Here is a 16899-nt window from a genome sequence, read left to right on the forward strand (position 1 = left end):
ATTAAGCTCCACCTCCAGAAAGGAGGAGCATCAAAGAGTTTCTGAACTTATTTTAAAACCACCACAACCATTGAATTGAAAAACTAGTCAATCTCCCTGTGAAACAAAGTTCCTGTTAAATACAGGATTGTCATCAAAGAGTGATGAGTTGCTTAGTAAGAAAACAAAATAATGATAACGTACAGTATTATGTGGGAAACCATTTTGATGCAATGGCCGTCATCCAGATCAAAGTATCCCAGAGATTATGAAACAGAAAGGTTCAGAAACCAAATTATGATGCTTGAATCACACACAGTTTACTAAATAAATTTAAAACACTGATTAAGAAACAAGAGGAAAGAGATGGGATAGCTTAACACACTTAACATAGGGTAGAAGCAAGTTAAAAATACTACACATTTGAATCCTTAGTATGTTCTTCTGTTCTCTCTCTCTCTCCTGTCCCCCCTGCCACATTATGCTACCTATATTGGTGATATAGTAATAAAAACTGTGTATTCTGGGCTCTCAGGCCACAAATGAGAGATTCCTGGGACCAATGGCACGTACTTGCTCTGTTGGAAAGATGCAGGGACAAGCACACTTAGACACAGATATAGCTTGTTGATAGATCTGTGGAAAAACTATGAGATTGATTTGTTTTTCTCAGGAAGAGCACATTTGAATTCAAAATTGTACCCTACTAAATGATAGCAAAGGGTGACCAATTTAGGGGCTACCTAATTTTCAGCCCAGAGGTAGCATTATACTGACTTGGTCTTGTTGTATCCATCACTTTCTATCCATAATAACACTCCATTCTATTATTTATTCTGTTTATCCTATCTTTTAATATATTTTATAGGTTACTAATTTACTGTTAACTGTTAATTTATATTTTATAGGTTACTAATTTACTTTCTAATTTACATATAAACCTCTTATATATTTGGCCTATCTTAGAAACTACATCCTTACTCATTATCTATACTTAACACATCCTACGATTTTGCCTGTACCTTATGAGCTTCTAGCTTATGTACTATTTATACTTAATATTTCTTATGACTTTCATCCATCCCATTTAACTATCTTTCTACAGCAAAATTAACTTATTAAATTATAGCAGAAATATGAATCATAGCATTTGTATTATTTTCAAATAACACAGCAAGACCATGTTTCACACTGTCTCTGAAAATAGAGACAGCCCTTCTCTAATTGGGTAATATTTTTTCTCATTATGCATTTGGATTGTGTGATCTCTAAAAGGAATGAATGTTGGCATTTAAAAGAAGTAATTAAGTAGTTGAGTAAAGGAGCTACTTAGCTTGCAGCTTGCTTGGACAATAGGAGAGCTCCGTCCATACACATTCTACCTCTATTACTGCCCTCTGAACAACCAGTGACAAACATCAAAGTCTACCCAGAATATGCAGGAGACCTAGTAATGACTTCAGGAAACAAACAGGATATAGAGAGCCTCTCACAGGTTGGGTTATCTGGAAGTAGGTGCTGTGATAGAGTCTGCAGTACAAGATACATATTAAAGATCAATATATTGAAAGGAAGGGGAAGGCTGGGTGCAGTGGCTTATGCCCATAATCCCAGCACATGGGAGACCAAGACAGGTGGATTGCCTGAGCTCACAAATTTGAGGCCAGCCTGAGCCAGAGCAAGACCTATATTGCATTGTGGTGGGGGCCTGTATTCCCAGCTGCTTGGGAGGCTGAGGCAACAGAATCGCTTGAGCCCAAGAGTTTGAGTTTACTGTGAGCTATGTCGCCACAGCACTGTATGAAGGGTAACAAAGTGAGACTCAGTTAAAAAAAAAAAAAAGGAAAGAAAGAAAGTGAGAAAGGAAGAAAGGAAGGAAAGAAGGAAGGAAAGAAAAGGGAAGGGAAGGGAGAAAGGGAGGGAAGGAAGGAAGGAAGGAAGGAAGGAAGGAAGGAAGGAAACAGAAGAAGAAGATGAACTACAGTGCAAGCTCAATCAGTGCAGACTAGTTCAATCCAACAGGGATCTGGAACAATAAGATTGCTCATTAGAATTGTCCTTATCAGGCCAAAATAACAAGGCCTTTACACCTCTGCCTCACTCAGTCATCAGATGTGGGCTGCCCCCAGAAGGGACTGAGAAGGATGCTCTTGGAATATGAGGCAAACCCTGGAGGACTGACAACTGGAGGCTGATTAGACTTCTCATAGCTAAGTAACAAATCCTTCCTTGAGAAAAAGAGCCAGATGCTGAACCTCTGTGTCTAACACAGAGCCAGATAGATATTTATTTCCCTGTGGGATGGTGTGGGATTTCCCTGACAGGGAAGAAATAGTATTCAGACTGGGAGATTTAAAAGAAAGGTTATTGGGAAACAGAAGCCAAATGTAAGAGTGAAAAAGCCTATTAAGAGTTAAAGGAAGTTGGGAAAATGGCCTTTATATCTTGGAATATGGAAAGAGAAGTAAAATGTAGCTAGAACTTTCATTTGTATCTCCCTCTCTATCCGTCTTTTCTAAAAATGTTTTATGCCTTTTGGAACAGGGTGCAGAGACAAGGTAACCAGAAGAAAGGGATCTATTGTACCCTATCCCCATTCCTTACCCCAGCTCCAAAGGAGGCCAGAGAGTGACAGATGACCCTGAGCCAGAGGCACCCAGCTAAGCCACACCTGGATTCCTGAACTATAGAAATTTGGAGATAATAAATGCTTATTATTTTAAGCTGATACATTTTCAGGTAATTTGCTATGCAATAATAAATAACAAATACACTCATGGTGGATGATCATTAATCTAAAATAAATTGACTTCTATTCAGAAGTTGTAAGTAAAGCATAATCACTCTTATTATAGACTGGTATCTCAATAGAGTCGTGTGCAGGTTAGGTGGAAAGCATTACAATTATGGAGTATAATAAAGGGTGTCAACTTTGTTTTACTTTCTCTCCCTGCCTAAAAGTATCATGGAGTAAATTTGGCAATGAACAAGACATTCTCAGAAGGGTAATACAGTTTAAGACAGGATTCCATGGGTCCAGGATTCCTCTAGAATTTGGCAAGTCTGCTAATCTAAAGAAAAGAAGGGTGTATCCATGATTAGGCTTTCCTGGGATGTTTTCAGAAATGAGTAACACCCATCTTGATGTACAAAGATACCTAATCCTAGGTGAAATATGTAATTATTAGGGTTGTGTTATATATGAGTATATATAGGACTGCTTTCCTATAAGTTGCAAACCATTGAGAAAGGGCAAGGCACTCCAGTTTCAGGATTAGCCTTGCTTCTGAGATTGTTCCTCTTTCTTTCTTTCTTTCTTTCTTTCTTTCTTTCTTTCTTTCTTTCTTTCTTTCTTTCCTTTTTCTTTTTGAGACAGAGTCTTACTTTATTGCCCTCAATAGAGTGCTTTGGCGTCACAACTCACAGCAACCTCCAGCTCTTGGGCTTAGGCAATTCTCTTGCCTCAGCCTCCCAAGTAGTTGGCTACAGGCGCCCGCCACAGTGCCTGGCTATTTTATTGTTGCAGTTTGGCTGGAGCCAGGGCTGGGCTCAAATCTGCCACCCTCGGTATATGGGGCCAGCATCTTACTCACTGAGCCACAGGCACCACCCTTTTCCTCTTTCTTTGCTGTATGTTTATAGGGAAATGTCACAACTATTGTATACCAATTAAAAATTCAAAAAAAAGATTATTTTTTTTTTTTGAGACAGAGTCTCACTATGTCACCCTCAGTAGAGTGCCATGGCATCACCCCTCACAGCAACCTCAAACTCTTTGGCTTAAGCAATTCTCTTGCCTCAGCCTCCCAAGTAGCTGGGACTACAGGCGCTCACCCCAATGCTCGGCTATTTTTTGGTTGCAGTTGTTTAGCTGGCCCGGCCAGTTCAAATCCGCCACCCTCGGTGTATGTGACTGGCACTGTAACCACTGTGCTACAGGCACTGAGTGGAAAAAAAAAATTTTATATTTAGGAAATATATTCCATGAAAGCAATGACAACTGTGGTTCAAGGATTTCTGTGCAAAAACAAGTGTGTCATATAGAGTTGATTTTGTGGTTCCTAAATGAAGATTTCAGATTTTGATGAATCTTTCACCGATGTTTAAGGATTTTAAAATATAGAAGATATGGAAAATGGCTAGGCACGGTGGCTCACTGTTGTAATTCTAGCACTCTGGGAGGCCAAGGCGGGTAGATTGTTTGAGCTCAGGAGTTTGAGACCATCCTGAGCAAGACTGAGACCCTGTCTCTAAAAAAAAGAAAAAAATGAAAAATACAAAAGACAAAATAAAATGCACATTGTTGAGCTTCAAAAGAATTTGTAGACTTAGATTAGGAAGCTTCTCCAAATGATATTTTGGAGTCAGTAGCCCACCAAGACTATGCAATGCTCACTTAGTATTGATTTTTCAGGGCATATGTTCTTCCTTCAACTCTATAACTTGCCAAAAGACAAAGCAAATCAGCAAACAAAAATGCATGTGAACAATTATAAAAAAAAAACAATCAAAATTGACTTTAATAATTTAAAACTCTCTAAACACAGTAGGACTGTCAAATTTCCTTTTGATTGTAATATTAGGTTTGAAAATAGAATTGACTAAAGCAATTTGGCAGAATGTCTTACTCAAAGAACAGCATAGTCTGTTTTCCAAGAAATTTAAGTTATATGCTTGTTGTCCAAAGCACCATCAGGATGGCTAAATTGGTAAATTGTAAAAAGGCAAGTTTTATTAATGACATGTGTTTGCAAACTGGGGAGAGACAGAGTCAAGCATGAACCGAAGGTGCTCTTGGAGGAGGAAAAGTGGGAAGTTGCCTTCTATGCTTCACAGGGTCAGCATTATGTAATAGAGTTATACATATTCTGCAGGCTTGGAGAAAATCTATACATATTTATGAGACGAATCAAGCACATGTGTAATGGGTAAATATACATGTAACACATTCTATGTTCACTTTGGGACAAGGTTTTAGCATTAAAATGAGGTGGAATAGGTCTTTTATGTGAAAAGATGAACTGTAGAGCAAAAAGACAATTTATGCAGTGTCTGTAAGCTTAAGTTCTGCAGTTGTTCATCCAGAAAAAAATGTTTGTAAGGCCAGTCCCCTGACTAACCAGAGTTATAGGGTCTGGGTCATAAATCAAGAGTCAGGAAGAGTCATTTCACCAGATAGTTCCTATTGTTGGGGATTCCAGCTGGAATGCAGTTTTTGTTATAGCTATAGGCATTAAGGGAGTTGTCATGTCAGCCAAGCTTTAAGCCAGGGGTCCACAAACTTTTTAAACGGGGGGCCAGTTCACTGTCCCTCAGACTGTTGGAGGGCCGGACTGCAGGCCCCAGGATAGTCAGCTGCTAAGCAGGACAGGCAGCAGCGGCAAAACCACCAGCGGGCCGGATAAATGTCCTAGGTGGGCTGCATTTGGACCGTGGGCTATAGTTTGAGGACACCTGCTCTAAGCCCTGTCTCCAAAAAAAAAAAAAAATGTGTATTTCATATATGAAATATATACCCAGGAAATGATTAGTTCTCAAACAGGTGGCTTTGAATTCCAGTTTGTAATTTCATTTTCAACAAAAAAAAAAGAGCAAATTTTAGAGAAGTAACAATACAAAGGAAAAAGTCTTTGAGTCTCCATGGTTGGTAATTTGAAGGAAGGCAAATAGCAAATAAAGGCTAGTTAGGAAAGCTTGACAGTATAGACTTCTCTGGCACCATCTATAAGCTAATAAGGGTATAAAGCTGTCTTTGGTGGCTAACTTTTGTTCTCCCTGGTAGAAATCAAAACAGGATACCTTTAGTCTTTGTAAATCTATGTCCTGCTTTTAAGCAAATATACTTCCTTAACTGTATTTCAGCTCAAACATCTTTCATATTTGAAGGAAGCATATTCTGGTCTCCCAGGGAGGGTTCCTATCATATAAGGGTTTTATAATGTGCTTCAGTGGAAATTCAGAAAATACTTCCTACATGTGCCATTTCCCAATTTTTTTCAATTTAAAATATTCAATAGACTATAAAGGGGAATGAAAATCTCAGGATCACCCCTCCGACACTTTATGCAAAATGGAAGATCAAGCCTGGAAGCTGAGTTATGTAACACCCCCTTCCAAATGAATAACTGTTACTAACATTATGCATTAGTCATATTCCTCACATAAAGACAAAAGGGCTCAGGAGTCTACAAGGACTGCCTGCACAGATCATTCATATTGAACTTTAGGTCTAAAGTTAAAATTGTACTAGCCAGGCTTTGTAGTGGGTGCCTGTAGTCCCAGCTACTCAGGAGGCTGAGGCAAGAGGATTGCTTGAGCCTAAGAAAGTGAGGTTGCTGTAAGCCACGATTCCACATCACTTTACCCAGGGCCACAGAGTGAGATTTCATCTCAAAAAGAAAAAAAATAAAAATTAAAAATAAAATAAATAAAGTTAAAATGTTAACTTTGTGTCTAAAGGCTAAGTGTAGCTCCTAAAACTAAAGTCTGTTCAATTTCACATTACTAATATTGATTACAAGTTTATCTTCCCAGGTACAGCACATAGATAACACAATATCAATCATTCTTCCACCTACCTGGGAATATCTACTTATTTGATTTTTCCTTCCCTACTTTTTACTTTTTTAATTGTGAAATGGATTTTATTTATTTGTACTTAAACCAGGCAAACTGATATTGATATCATCATGAACTGCAGCCAGAATGTTAGAGGTTCCTTCCCACCGTTAAGGAAGGAACTGTTCCAGGCCTGATTGTTCTGGGCTTGGATGCCCCAGGTCTATTTCAGGAATGGTTGCTCCAAATACAATAAATCTTTCTACAAATATTAGAGTAATGAACAGATTAGAAATTGTAGTAAAACACAGAGCCAAAAGGGGCAGAGGAAATCAGTGAAGTAGATTCTAACTAACACTTCACCTGAAAAATTGAGGTTTTTAATAAGTAATGTCTTCCATTCCTCAAGGAACTAAAAGTAGGCCCATTATTTGACCCTGCAATCCCTCTACTAGGCATCCATCAAAAAGAAAAAAAGATATTTTACCATAAGGACCCTTGCACTCAAATGTCCATAGCAGCACAATTCACAGTAGCAAAGGCATGAAACAACCCAAGTGCCCCTCAACACATGAACGGAGCAACAAACAGTGGCACATGCACACCACAGAACACCATTCAGCCCCCCAAAAAGATGGAGACTCCAAATCCCTTATAACATCCTGGATGGAGCTGGAGAACATTCTTCTAAGTATCACAAAAATGAATAAACAATCCTCACATGTACTCAATTCCAATTTGAAACCAGAAAATTAACAATCACAAACACACATGAGAGAAAATCTCAATCTCAATTAAATTCAAGAATTGGGTCAAGAATTGGGGAGAAGGAGAAGGGATTCAGTAGCTTCCCACCCAGCCGGTACAATGCATAGATATATGGCACATATCCTGGGTGTAGGACACAGCTATAACCCTAACTTTAACCTTTCATGTGTAAATTATATAACCTAATGGTTCACACCCTCATATTAATCTGAAATAAAAATAATAAATATCCTTGCCTTGTAAATATTCATTTGTGAGAAAGAAAAAAAGTAAAATCTCCCAATCCCAGAAAATGGGAATAATTCTTCACGCATCTTTGTCCTTTTTATTTCCTATGCTTGCAGTTAGATTCTAAATCCTAAAGTTATCCAGACTAGTATTATATCTACTTGTCTATAGCCAGAAACATCTTCTATCATGCTGTACATAGCAGCCCAGGTTATGGGAACCTCTGAGTAGACTCCAATCATTCAATAAGCTCACTGAGAAGCAGAATAGAGGCAGAATACTTAGCTCTAAAATAAGAAAAAGTCTACAAGCGAGGAAAGGATTCAGCCACTGCCCACACTGAAACTGAGTAAAACACCTGTCCTCACACGTCTTTAGGCTGCATGTTCATCGAGTAATTTAGGAATGAATTCATGGTTTGCGGGGAGCTAAAATACTTAGTGGTTTGTTGTAATACATTATGACTTTTTCCAGCAGCTTCCAAGGAAATTTCCAAACCACTGGCAAGGAAATTTTGCTGGAACTACAGCCAGAACTTTAGAGGTTCCTCCCCACAGTTAAGGAAGGGATTGTTCCAGGCCTGACTGTTCCAGGTTTGGATGCACCAGATCTAACTGTTTCGGGAATGGTTGCTCCAACACTGGCTGCTCCAGGTTTGGTTACTCCAGGCTGGGTTGCTCCAGTACAAGTTGTTCCATGTCTGGTGGCTCCACAGTGGAAGTTTCCGGATGTGTTCATCTGGCATGCCTGGTGATAGGGAGTAGAGGCCTAGGTATTCTGTGAGTGCTGAAGCCTTCTGAGCCTGAGTCATACGGTTGTTGTTCTTTAGCCAGTTATTTTTCTGTCCCCTCTTAGATTTCATTCTCTGGTTTTGGAGTCTGAACCTGTTTATAGCTGAGGTTCAGGATGTTGGAAGGTTCTTGCATCTGCTGGAGGCTGAAGTATTACTGTTGCTGAAATCTATCACTGAGTATACACAGCTGGGTTGTAGAGAACGGGGTTCTGGCCTTCCATTTCTTAACCTGGACCTTATCTTTCTTCTTCACTACACGCTTCCCTATAGAAATGGGTAGTTTTACTTTGGGAGTAATGGAAGAATCAGGACTGTCCTGAGTCAGCAGATCCCTGGAAGAAGGAAGAAGAGAGGCAGTCTCTGTGTGGGGCATCTCAATAGAAGACATTTGCAAGGATGAATAATTTTCTTCAGGTCCTCTTGTCACAGGCATTGGAGTAGAATCAGATGCTTCAAAGCCAGGAGGAGGGTTTGTGGATATGCTGGATCCACAATCATGTGATTGAGAAGGAGAGGGAAAAATTAAAGAGGTGGACTGTTAAAAAATAAAATGGTTAGGACTTCCACTCTCTTTGTCTCTTCAACACCTATCTTATCTTAAGTAAAATGCAGATTTTCCGGATCTCACAAGAATATAGCCTCAGCTGTCCATCTCCCTCCTCCGTTTTTTTTTTTTTTTTTCTGTGTGCCCTCTCCCTTTAAATACTGAAGTTTCCAGACTCACTTTGGAGAAAACAGTCACAGATACATCTGTGGCCTGTTTTTCCTAGGTGCATCCTCAGACTTTGGTTTAGTAAACCTCTCTTGATTGATATCTTTGCCTCAGTCACTTATTTGGGGGTTGTCAAGACCAAAGTGCCATATTTTGAAACAGCATGTCCTGAACCATATCACCAGCAATAATATTTAGAAAGTGAATATTATTATACTCATATAATGGAATGTCACTCAGGATTAGAAAGGAAAAACTACTGACATATGCGACAACACTGATGAATCTCAAAAATACTCTAAAGTTATCCTCAATGGTTAACCTTTGTTCTCCCTGGGAGAGAAGGGGAATGGTTACCTCTAGTATTTGTAAATTCATATTCTTTTTAGGCAAATAGAGGGAGGGCAAAGAGTTTTCCTGCATCTGCTTCTTAACTACTTTCAGCTCAACAATCCTTCATATTTGGGGGTAGCATGTTCTGGTCTTCCACATAGGAAAGAGGAATTTTATTCTAAATCTGTTGAGTGAGTTTAAGGTGCCTATGCACAAGTCATGAAATTTTGGTGACATTCAGATATATCTTTGTCTAGAGCTCACACTGGAGTTCAGATGTGGAAGTATTTGCCCTGTGGGAGGTAAGAGAAGCCAGAGGAATAAATGGCCTCCTTTAATCACAGAACACAGAGTGAAAAGAAAGGTCAGACACCTAGAGCAGAATCCTGACAGAAACAAAAATCCAGAAACAGGTAGAAGAAAAAAGTCAGAGCAGGAAGAGTGCAGGTGTGCCGGAAGGAAAGGGAAAGAGAACTTGATGGAGAAAGGGAATATTGAATGCCAGGAAAGGCAAATAAAAAACTGAGAAATGTTAATTAGTTTTGCAACAAGCAGCCCATTGATAAACCTGGAAAAGCCAGTTTGAGCAGAGTGGTAGGAGCAGAATACAGATTTTGGTTTTCTTATTTTGTTTTTTTTGTTTGTTTTGTTTTTGTTTTGTTTTGTTTTAGAGTCAGAGTCTCACTTTGTTGCCCTCAGTAGGCAACACATGGCCTCACAGCTCACAGCAACCTCCAGCTCTTGGGCTTAGGCGATTCTCTTGCCTCAGTCTCCCAGTAGTGGGACTACAGGCGCCCACCACAACACCTGGCTGTTTTTTGTTGCAATTTGGCCAGGGCTGGTTCCAACCGCCACCCTTGGTATATGAGGCCAGTGCCCTACCCACTGAGCCACAGGCACCACTCCAGAATACAGATTGCCAAAGAGTGGGAACTAAATTAGGAGAAATGCCCAGTATAGAGAACTCACTCAAGAAGTTCGGCTGTGAAAGAGAGTTGAGGGAGCCAGAGAGCATGAAAGAGCAAGAAAATGAGAATGAATTGAATAAGCAATAGGTGATGCTGGATGAGATCCAAAGAGACTCTTTTCTTTTCTTTCTTTCTTTTTTTTTTTTTTTTGTTCTTGTTTTACCTTTTTAATGGGAGAAACTTGAGGACATTTACGTTTTGACAGGATGGAGAGTGTAGAAAAAGGGGTAGGGAGGGACCGTGGCCCGGACACCTGCCAGTACCTCTTCGGTGGCCTGGAGCTCAGGACCGTCCTCTCCCTGCCAACTTATGAGGACATCCCTGAACCGTCAGGCCCTGAGCAGGGATGCACAGCACTGGTGCCCTTCCCTGGACTCTGGCTGCATTGCCTCCATCACCACCCCCAGTTTGGAGACATCGTGGCCCCATGTGAGTGAAGCCACCCTGTGGCCGCCACATGCACCATCTTCTTTATGTTTGATCCTCACCTTGTTTCCAAAAATGTGTACAGGCTCATCCTAGCAGCCAACAGGGACGAATACTACAGCAGATCGTCCAAGTTAGTGGACTTCTGGGGCAACTGCAAAGAGGTGCTCAGTGGGCTCCAGATGGAGGAGAAGGAAGGAGGCCCGTGGCTGGGCATCAGCAAGTGGGGGAAGCTGGTAGCACTCACCAACCACCTGCAGCAGTGACTGGACTGTGAGGCCAGGGACAAGAAGAACGGGAGACCCATTTTCTGACCACTGACATGGACAGCTTGTCCTACCTGAAGAAGGTCTCTATGGAGGGTCACCTGTACAATGGCTTCAACCTCACAGAATCCGATCTCAGAACCACCAGGGGAGATGTCATTTGAAACCGGGGCAATCCTGAATCCGTTGTCCTGGCACTAGGGACCTATGGGCTGAGCAACCCACTACTGGAGACACAGTGGAGCAGTGGCAGGCATTGCCCAAGGATGCTCTAGTTGCCTAGCTCCTTGATGTGCTCAGCAACAAAGAAGTACAGCTACCAGACCCAGCCATTGAGGACCAGGGCCAGGAGTACGTGCAGCCCATACTGAGCAAGTAAGCAGCAGTGTGTGTGCTCTGCCCTGACTATGGCACTAGAACCAACACCATCATCCTCGTGGACACAGATGGCCACATGATCTTCACTGAGTACAACATGCTGGACAAAGACCCAGTGGTGGGGAGACCAGCACCCATGAGTTCACTCTGCAGAGCTAGCCCAACCTCTGGGCACAGCCAGCCGGCTCAGTAGAGTGTCACAGGCCAGCTTGGAAGGGAACTCTCCCCAGCCACACTGCACTGCCAGCATCCCCCAGGATCAGGAACTTCTGATTTGTGTGTTCCCTGTCTTGTTCCCCATGCCCAGCTCAGCATCCGCCCTTGTGCCAACGGGGGGCAGTGGAGTCTGACACAGGTTGGGGGCAGAACCAGAAGTGCTGTGAGCATATGAATACGCCTGGGTCTCCCCTGGACACATACAAGACACCCGCATACACGCCTTCACATGCACATGCACAGGTACGCCACACTAAGGCACACGTGTACGCACAGTTGCACAGACTCATGCTCGCACATGTGTCTTTCTCCCTCATGCACTATTGGCCAGGGGAACTTTGCTGTGGTCAGACAATGGAAGTAGGCTTTTGTGTAGAAACCTCTCCTCTCTGGGGACAGAGGACACAGATGTACTTCAATCCCAACGACCAGACCTGCTCCTGCAGAGGACACCAGCCGCGTTTGTACACAGGCACAAAGAAGACCCAGAAAAACCCACTTTCAGTGGTGAGTTCAGTGTCCCTATGTGTACCAGGGTCTCGTGGGTTTGGACACTCCTATGTGTCAGGTGGGGGTGGGGCGGGGCTTTTGGACCCCTGCTGGCCCAGCTGGGGGCTGTGGGTTCTGGCAGCCCACCTTAGCAAGAACCACTGCCCACCCCTGCCCTCTTCCTCCTCCTTGGCAAGCCAGACTTTGTGGGAGTCTGTACTTGAATATGAGCTGTTGATAATAAAACTCAGACTGTGGTGAAAAAAAAAGAAGGGGTTAAAAATAAAAGCAATAGGGATATCAGGAAGAGAGAGAGGGTGGTGAAGAAAATGGAAATAGCCATATGTGGTAAGAGTACCAGGGAGATAGGATCCAGAGGACTGTTTCTACTGCAACTGGAAGGAATGAGGAAAAGACTGGAGAGAATGCTGACAATAGTTTATAGATTTAATTGCAGAGAATTGAGAAGATTTCATTATGTGGGTTCCTCATAAGATTAAAAATAAGAAATCTGACAGTATAGAGGACTTATTTAGACAAGGACATTGGCAATAATAAAAAGTCATAGCTGATCATAAAAGATATTGAATTCATTCATTTAACAACCATTCATCTAATATTATAATAGGTTTTATAATGATATTTCAATGAAAAAGACATTGTTTTAACTTTATGAACAGATAAGAAAAAACAAGATTTCTCATCTCAGTAAATGACAATTCTATTGCATTCTTCTAGTTGCTCCTAGAAGAAATCCAGGAATCAAACTTTATTTCTTACATTCCCTCACTTATCTTCTCATCATTCTCTCTCCACAGTATACACACACCCCACACACAAATACACGTACACACCATATCCGATTTACTGGAAGCCTGTCAGTTCTACTTCTAAAACTTCTAAAACTTCCATCTCTACTGTCTCAGCCTTTGTCCAAGCCACTAGTGCTTTTCTTTCTTTCTTTTTCTTTTTTTTATAAAGAGTAAGCTTTAATTGAGGAGGGAGTTCTGCTCAGTTTTGGTCAGGCCTGCCCTGCCAACTCCCATCCCAGACAGCTGGATTTACTGCTCCAGATCTCTAGGGCCTTCTTCCTGATTTCTTTGGCCAGATCCCCAATCAGTTTCCAGTACTCATTGAATTTGAAACTTGATTCACATCTAAGCTCTTCATCTTCTCATCCAAGGAGCTGACATCCTTAAGCAGATGAGGCAACTGCTGAGTAGCCTGTTCCTTAAACTTGTTATTGCTGAGGCTGCCTTTCAACTCTACTGCCCTGCAAAGAGGGTAGTAGAGTGACTACTATCTCGTTAGGCACCTCCAGCTCAGTCATTGGTTCAACTGCCATTAGGACCCTGGGGCTAGAACTGACATCCTCATGTGGCTGAGCAGGGCAAGGAGATGGGTACAGTGCAGGGCTGCAGGGCTGATGTTTCTAAGTGCAGAGAAGGGACAAGAGGGAGAGAGAGCCTAAGCCACTAGTGCTTTTTACCTGGAGTAAAGCATTAGCCTTTTATCTGATCTTCTTCCCATAATTACCCTTGTCTCTTTTTGTCCATTCTTCACATAGCATCTATAATATAGATCAGATTACTATACTCCCCTCGTTAAAACCTTCCAATGATTCCCAACTGTTCAGAAATAAAATCCCAAATCCTAATCATGCCCTGTGTAGGGATGGAGGGAAAGCTTCCCTTTCTTCCTCTCTGAATGTTCACTAAAATGATCTAACAATAGATATGCTAATAGGAGAAAAGGCATATAACTTTGTTTACCTGAACTTATACACATGGATTCCACAAATATGAAACTCAGAGATGGGCCAGGTGGTTGAGACTTAAATACCTTCTTCATAGGGAAGAGAAAAAATGAGAGATTTAATTGTAAGGTGTAGTAAATTATTTTTAGAGGAAATAGATGAATCCAAAGAGCAAGCAATTAGCCTGGGACAAAGTTCCTCTGAGCTTTGTGGGAGGTGGTGGCAAATTGTAGGAAGGTGAAACATGAAACTTCACGGTGAACAAAGGTTATCTTATTATGCAGATAAAGTCTCCCAGATTATCTCTCAAAGCTGCACTGGGAAGAATAGATTAAAATGTGCACCTGGGTGTAGTGATGACTTGGTTTTTTCTCTTCTCTGGTAGTTAATCTTTCCTAGTTGATAAGATTTCTAGGGAGAAAGTTTTATGACATTTGCATTTTTTTCTGGAGGAAGTTCCCTTAATGGGATAAAAAAAACTTCAGAGAAAACTCCTCCTGGTGTCTGTGGGGTGTTTCCAGAAATAAAGGGGATCAGAGAGTGAGGCTAGATCAAAGAGAGATCTTGGTTCTAAAGCTTATTTCTGAGACCTTTCCATTTTCTTTAATTCAAAGCATTCAGCATACAAAAATGCCATATTTCAAGGTATTATTTTCTGAGCCCCAACACCTTACATAAACTTCAAACCACCTACTTTCCTTGTTCAAAACACTACCTCTACATAGGCCTCATTTGATTTCCTAGAATATGCCAAGCTCTTTACCAACCTAGGACCTTTGAACTTCCTGTTTCTCTGCCTAGACTCTAGCTGGCTTCTCCTGGCTTTTTGCATGACTGGCTCTTATTCAACTTCAATATCACTCCTGACAGAAACCATATGTGGCAATTTCACCAAAAGTACTTCACTTATCTATCATAATACTTTAGGAAAAGTGTTTTGTTCCTATCATAACACTCAGGAAAATCTGTATAAACTTATGTGTCTTCTTTTGTTATCTGTCTTTCTCACTTGAGTGTAAAGTCTATGAGAAAAGGAACTATGTCTATCTTGTTTCAACTTCTTAGTACAGTACCTGACATATATTAAAAATGTAGCTTGAATAAATGAATTAATAAAAAGTAATTAGCCATTGAAGGAGCTAAGAAAATTTCACCCCAAAATATGATTCCTTGGTACAAATATTAGTTTGAATTGAAGGATATTGATAGACTCAGTGCCTATAGCTTAGTGAGTAGGGCGCTGGCCACATACACCAAAGCTCCTGGTTCAAGCCCAGACCAGGCCTGCTAAACAACAAGGACAACTGCAACCAAAAAATAGCTGGGTGTTGTGACAAGCACCTGTAGTCCCAGCTACTTGGGAGGCTGAGGCAAGAGAATCACTTAAGCCCAAGAGGTTGAGGTTGCTGTGAGCTGTGACACCATTGTACTCTACCAAGGGTGACACAGTGAGACTCTGTCTCAAAATAAAAATAAAGGCTATTCATAATTAGGGAACTTTGAGAAAAGACTTTCCTCTATCTTAAAGGGCTGCTAGACTCCCTATCACATGCTAATCGAACTGTGATAAGGTCATTTGAAGCACAATACCTGTCACTCAGTTTAATTCACAAATCAATCTGTTTTCCCTCCACCTACCTATCCCAGCTTAGCAACCACTCACTACACGTATACTTTCCAGTTTCTCTCCCCCCTCCTTTCTAAAAGCCATCTTTAAAAGCCACTGACTATCACTGAAAGTTTGGGAAATCATTCTTGTCTTACCTCCCCACGCACAAGGTATTTGAAAATAAGCCTTTGTTTTATTAATCTACTATAACTGTGAGTTGATCTTTTCAGTGAACCAACCTAGGGGAAAAGGGCAAATTTCCCCGAGACTCCCCTTCACCATTAAATAAGGCAGAATGAAAGCATATTTACACATAATAGCTATGAGACTACATTTTAAAAGATAACTAATTCTCCTTGTTAAATAATAATTACAATGACATAGAGTTTAAGGAAAAAACTAATGTATGCTGTCAGAAATTAGAATGACAGTTTCTTTTGCAGAGGTGCAGGTAGTGACCAGAAAGGACTATGGGTCAGGCTTCTAGAGTACTGGTAATATTCTGTTTCTTTCTTTGGGTGCTGATTGTCCAGGTGTGTCCAGATTGAGACTATATACTTATGTGCACTTTTCCAGATGTATAATGTTCTTTAATAAAAAAGTAAAATTGGGGGGGTGGAGGCAAGATGGCCAACTGGAGCCAGCTTTCCACAGAGGCTCCCATCTGGAAAGAGAGTTAAAGGAGAGAAGTTTAGCAAGTAAGCTGATGGTTTAGAGCTGAGCCAGGAAAGAAGGTTGAAGAACGTGCATCAACCCTGCTGAGGCAAGCTGCAACCCCAAGAAAACAAACATTAGGTACAAAATCCATCACCAAGCAGACAGGAATCCCCTCCCTCATGAGAATGGCTCTCAGTATACTTTTTACAAACAAACAAGCAGAGTTCAGATCTCCTCCTATTTTATCCCATGGGAGAGACTCTCTAAAAACTGGTACTCCTTTCCCAGAGAGGACTCACTAGTGTGCTGTGGCACTCTCCCACCAGGCATACGACTGTATGTATTCTCTACTTGCAATTCTGAACTCCCAGCACTCCCCTCCACTCTTGCCCCGAGGTTTGGAAGTCTGTCCCCCATGGAGTTGAGATCACTTAGGGATCTAAAAATAAACCTGCCATTCGATCCTTCAATTCCTCTACTAGGTATATATCCAGAAGAACAAAAATCACTTTATAACAAAGATATTTGCACCAGAACGTTTATTGCAGCCCAATTTAAAATTGCTAAGTCATGGAAGAAGCCCAAGTGCCCATCGACCCATGAATGGATCAATAAATTATGGTATATGTACACCATGGAATATTATACAGCCTTAAAGAAAGATGGAGACTTTACCTCTTTCATGTTTACATGGCTGGAGCTGGAACATATTCTTCTTAGCAAAGTATCTCAAGAATGGAAGAAAAAGTATCCAATGTACTCA

At 41.1% G+C, this 16899-nt stretch overlaps 2 pseudogenes; one reads left to right on the forward strand and one right to left on the reverse strand.

Annotated features, from left to right (window-relative positions):
- Nucleotides 1–7897: 7897 nt before the first annotated feature.
- On the reverse strand, nucleotides 7898–8824 carry LOC100961489 (annotated as a pseudogene).
- Nucleotides 8825–10545: 1721 nt separating this feature from the next.
- On the forward strand, nucleotides 10546–11568 carry LOC100966532 (annotated as a pseudogene).
- The last annotated feature ends 5331 nt before the right edge of the window (nucleotides 11569–16899 follow it).

This window comes from Otolemur garnettii, unplaced genomic scaffold, assembly GCF_000181295.1.
Source record: "Otolemur garnettii isolate 467f Iridium unplaced genomic scaffold, OtoGar3 scaffold00192, whole genome shotgun sequence".
Taxonomy (NCBI): domain Eukaryota; kingdom Metazoa; phylum Chordata; class Mammalia; order Primates; family Galagidae; genus Otolemur; species Otolemur garnettii.